We start from the raw sequence: 5,713 nt of genomic DNA on the forward strand, positions 1-5,713 counted from the left end.
CTGCAATTGGTAATAGTTGGAGTGATTGGTAATGATCTGCTGGATCTGTGGCAGGCAGAGGAAGGACTGCATGGGACAAGGGTGCTGAGCTGGATATGTGCCACCCTGGGAGATGGATCTTGTGCTTGGGGATGTCCCATGTAAAGAGAATGGAGGAATTGCATCAGGGCAACGGTTTAGGGCAGTAACTGATGGTTATCATACACCGAGATGTAGTAAATAGAATTTAAAGTAGAAGACAGACTTTATATTACACCCTTCTGTCGCCTTACTTGTTGTGCAATCTGTTGCTTTGCTTGTGAAACCTTTCACTCCTTGAAATACAATCTGCGTGTTTTAAAAATGAACATCAAATAGGAACAAGTTATTTTATCTTAGCAATCATGGTTGTGTAACCCATTAATGTAGGCATGGTGTAGGAAGATTCTGTACTTTTCATGCAGACTTAAGGGGACTGCTGAAGTCAGATTACACATCAATACGTTTTACTGTGTTAATAATGCACTTAGTTTTCTTAAATGGTCAACATTTATTGGAGAGAGCAATTTAATTGAAAGTGACTTACCAGCACAATAGTGCTTAACACAGATTATGGGAGTGTAGTGATCTCCCAGGGAGAAGAGAACCGGGAAGTTGTGTGGTGCTTTAGGTGAGTATCTTAAATATCTGCCACGTTCCATCTCATCAATAAATCCATCTCTGCAATGTGCTCTACACAGAGATTCCCTCCATAGCACTGTCCAGTAAGACCTGGCTGTATCATCAGGTAGCAGTGGAGGAAATTCTATGGATCACAGCTTGTTGATACTTCAGAGACTCCCCTTCTGCCTCCTATCTCAAAAGGTTTTACTGAGTTTCATGAATCCTTCTTAGACAGACATGCATACTTGCATGTATGCAATTACAAGACTGAGTAGATACTGCTCAGATAGCTCTTTATGCTCTCATGTCAGTCTTCATGGACAATTATTAGAAATACAAAAATAAGGGTGTAAAGCAAATATTTTCATTTTATTTTCTGCTGCCTCACACACAGTCAAACCCAGGTACTCTTCAGACCAGCTATGAAAAGACTGAGGTGTCATTTTTCTCAGTTGGCTAATGAGGAACCAGTGCTGAAACACACTTCTACCTAGCTGACAAATTTGATGTCTCTTTTAACTTAAATTCTTTGAAGATCCAAAAAGATATATGCTCTGTCAACATGTCCAAGTTTAACCTAAAATACCCTCTAAACTATTTTGCTAACAATGTAGCATCTGGAACATGCAGGCTTGTCTCCAAATCTCAAATTGCAGGAACTGAATAAACACTTTTAAATTTAGAGAGACAAAGCTATCCCTAATGGTTTAGAATTTGCTTCTGATACATGGCAATTACAGGCAAAAAAATCCCAAAAAACCAGTGAATTGGTTCAAGCACTGCAAATAATTAGCACAGCTGATGAAGAAATGATAGACAACTGCTAAAATATAAAGTCAGTGTACCATTTTACTGAAATTTCCCAGCGGTTTAACTGCATAGGCCCCAATTCTCCTTCTAGAGATGTTATTTTATATATACTTGGACGCCATAGCAATGGAATCAGTAACTATCCAGCTATTTTTGTGTATTTTACACATCTACCTCCTCTCCTTGCTCCATCCAGTGGATGCCTTCTCTCCATCTCTCTCATCTCCTGTGTGCTTCTCCCTGGTGTCACAAGTCCTTTTTCCCTGAGTGCTTGGGTAGTCAGTCACCCCTGAATCTGCTGCATCCACTTTGTTATTTCCTCTTTCCCTGCTAGCCTTTTCCTTTGCAGGATGGCGTGAAGGTTTTTTTAGGTCATACTAGCTCCTGGCTGTTGCAAGAGGATGCCAAAAGCAATAGCAGCAGAAGGCACAGAGGAGGGATGCTAAAAGGCCACCTGTCCCAGCTTTCTGCTTCATCTCCAAGTGAGCTTTGTCACATTTGTTGATGAAAGGCATAACATGGAAATGTCAGTTGAGAAAAACATTACTGAATACCTCATGACAGAAATGCTACACACACACATATAATTATATAATTTTCTATTTTTATATTTATATATATATATATATATATACACAGTGTACCTCTAGCAGTTCTGACCTTATAGACATCTTAGCTTGCAACTCTTGTCTGAAAAGACAGCAGGGAAAAAGACAAGCTACTCTGTCATGAAAAAATTTCTGGAGGCTATCAGTGCATCTGGCACTGGTCACATTGTAACAAGATGAGGGAACATAGGGACAAATTGTGATGTTTAGATGAGCCACACTGTGGAATACAGCTTAAATGACACAGTTCCACAGTCCAAATGGATCTATACCCATTGTTAGGAGCCAGAATTAAAGGTGACATGCATCTTTTATTTCAGCTTCAACGGAACATTACTTCCACAGATAATTTTGGATTTACCTGGTCATGTCTTCAGAGGTAATGTCATAGTCACTTGGTCAAAAATACTGCAATGTTTTGCACACAGAGGAGTATCTTTATAGGAATATTAGCATGAACAAGCTCTGCAATGTGTACAGTCTGTAAGAGCAGTGACACATTTTATTGATCTCTGTATCTGTCAGAAGCTAACACTGCAAAATTCCAACACATACACACATATATAAATGCACATACATATAGATGCATATGAAAATATACATGCGTATATCTGCATTTGGATTTTAAATATGTATATGTGTGTATATATATATATGTACACACACTTGGTTTAATATCGGTTTTATTTGGTTCCTCCCTCATATTCACACCATCTTTCCACCACTTCTCTATGACAACAAAGAATCACTGATGAACTATGAAAGCTGAGAACGAGAGTCCTTAACTAACTCTGCATAATCTGGCACAGCTTCAGGCCCTTCCAAGTGGCAAGGTCAGCCTTCCCTCCCCACATAATGACTCTTAGCTGGCTGAGTATCTCCTGACCAAACAATTTCACTGACCAAGTGACTCCAACTGACTGTCCTTCCAGACATATTCTTTCTAGAAGCTCCTTCAGAAATGTCTGACATTGCCTTCTGATTCCAGCTGGGTCCTACACTCCTAGTACACAGCAAACGCAGCACATACTTGTGGGAGCTGCTTACTCATAGACTTATTCAATGGGACTGCTATTTTAAGATGCACAACTTGATACAGCTCCAGTACTCAGATTGATTTATCCACTGAATTTGTTCACACTTTGTGCTAAGGAAGCTCAAAACCATACACTCAATGCAACAAGGGCAAACAAAAGGTAGTCAAACCTTGCAGTAAAGTACAGAGAAGTGAAAGCAATGGAAGATCCTTGTGATGTGAACCTATGAGTGCGCCTGACTGTCATCTGCTATCATATAAGGAAAGAAATCTAAGATGTCCATTGTACACTCACAAATGCACTTATACCTACTAATTGAAAAGAGGCTGCTTTCCTATGGCAGAGAATCGGGTTATAAAAATATAACAGTCACAGTAAAGCATTCAGCTCCTTCAGTATGGACTGATGGGCCAACTCACCCCTCTTGACCTTTCCTCCTCTAACCATCTGTCCACTTCTGCAGCAATGCCTTGTCCCTACAGGGGTCCTTCTCAGAAAGGCAGGGTGTTGCCTTTGGCAGTGGCAGGCCAGACTGGCAGGCAGGAGTGGCAGGCAGGAGTGGCAAGCAGCCGAGCACAAGCTGCCTGCCAAACTGCAAACACCAGCAGATGAATCACAGGTGCCTTGCTGTGGCAACGCAAATACCAGGTCAGGCAGCACAAGACAATCTGCCCCATGCTGGTTCTGGCTGGGCTAGAGTTAATTTTCTTCACAGTGGCTGGTGTGGGATTTGTGCTGAACAGAGGGTTGACAATATAGAGAGGTTTTGTTATTGCTGAGCTGGGCTCACACAGAGCTGAGATATTTTCTGCTTTTCCTGCTGCCATGCTGCCCAGGAAGTGCATGGGAGATTAGGAGGAGCAGGCACCAGGACAGGTGACCCAAACTGACCAAAGGGACATTCCTAACTATGCCACATCATGCTCAGTATATAAACTGGATGGAAGAAGGAGGAAGAGGTGGATGTGTGGAGGGATGTTGTTTGTCTTTCCAAGTCACTGCTGTGTGTGGTGGGGCCCTGCTCTCTTGGAGATGGCTGAACACCTGCCTGCCCACGGAAAGCACTGAATTAATCCCTTGTTTTGCTTTGCTTGTGCATGCAGCTTTTACTTTTTCTATCAAGCTGCCTTTATCTCAACCCACACGTTTTTCTAGCTTTTACACTTCTCATTCTCTCCCTGATCCCATTGGTGGGGGAGTGAGTGACCAGCTGCATGGGGCCTGGCTGCTGGCTGGGGTTAAACCAGAGGCCACAAAAAATGACAATCTATTCTACATTTGTAGTTTGTGCCTTTTGAAATTGGTCAACTCTTTTGTGGTGCTGGGATAATTTCAGTTGAAAAGCAAAGTTTTCTTAGTAGTGCACTGTTGTTTTTGGCTTCTCAGGTGTGCAATTCACTTATTTCTTAACCAACCTGAAAAAAGCACGATGGTCCTCTCTCTATTGCCATTCATTTCCTTATCTTTTCCTCTTCCATTTTGTTTATTTGATCCCCTATTTTTTGCTAGTCCAAGCTAAACAACCGAGTTATAAAACGAGAAGAGGATATCCAAAAACACAAAACACCTCCTTAGCAGATTTTTACACAAAACCAACTTACTACTTGTGCAGTAGTAAGTGTGAGTATATGGAAGCATCTCTCACCTGCATGCTGGGCCCAGCACTCTCCTGCAGCAGGAGCTCCAGTGCAGGGAGCAGGGGACCCTTCGCAGCTAACATTAGGGGGCAGCGATGCAATAGCTGTGGAAAGAGTGATGTACTTCTTCATCAAAGCATTTAATTTCATGGGACATCCAGATTCTCACAGTTAGGACAGGATCTCTAGAGCAGAAGGAACTTTTCCTGGCCTAGAGAAAGTGGTCTTCTGGTAAAACCTGTTTTCAAGGAGAAACACTGACTCAGTGAGGGGCAGAACCCAAGGTATAAACTCACTCTCTTTTTCCAGTTTCCAAGTATATGCCTGGCACTGCTACTGAACTTTACTTTGCAGGTTCCCACATAATTTGTGAGGTTAAGTGGGGCTATAAAGCAGCTATTTTATTTACTCCATGAGGAAAAGCACCTTCCAGGTGGTATCAGTTACAAATCCAGCCAATGGAAATAGTGTTCAGTAGTGTTGGGGAAAAGCATAAACCAAATCAGAGGTATTTTCAGACTTTATTCGCCTCCACCTCCTGGCTGGTTTTGGAGATTCCCTGGCTACCTCTTCATCATGGTGTTAGTTAGAGTCCTAGAGTTGGAGCTGCAGTGTCTCTGAGATGGGGACAGAGCAGGGCAAACACGGTCTTGCCTTGTTACAGACCTGCCAAGTTCAAAAGACATTTTTGGATTAGACAGATAAGAAGATAAACTGCCCATACCAACCTGCCTGCAGCCAGCTGTTAGGGAGCAGCAGCTATCTTCATGGCCCAAGATCTGCACCATCTCCATGTGGACTCTGACTTGAGGCAGCCAAAGACCCTGGAGAGGTAGAGAGACACGTTCAGAGTTCCCCCAATTCTCATCACCATGGGAAGAATTAAGGAAGAATTGTTTAAAATAACCTCTTGGCCATTTCCATTCCCTTTGCCTTCTTTCATGTTTTATTGTAAGGTGAAGCAACCCTTTGTCATATC

This window comes from Passer domesticus, chromosome 1 (assembly GCF_036417665.1).
Source record: "Passer domesticus isolate bPasDom1 chromosome 1, bPasDom1.hap1, whole genome shotgun sequence".
In the NCBI taxonomy this organism is placed as follows: Eukaryota; Metazoa; Chordata; class Aves; order Passeriformes; family Passeridae; genus Passer; species Passer domesticus.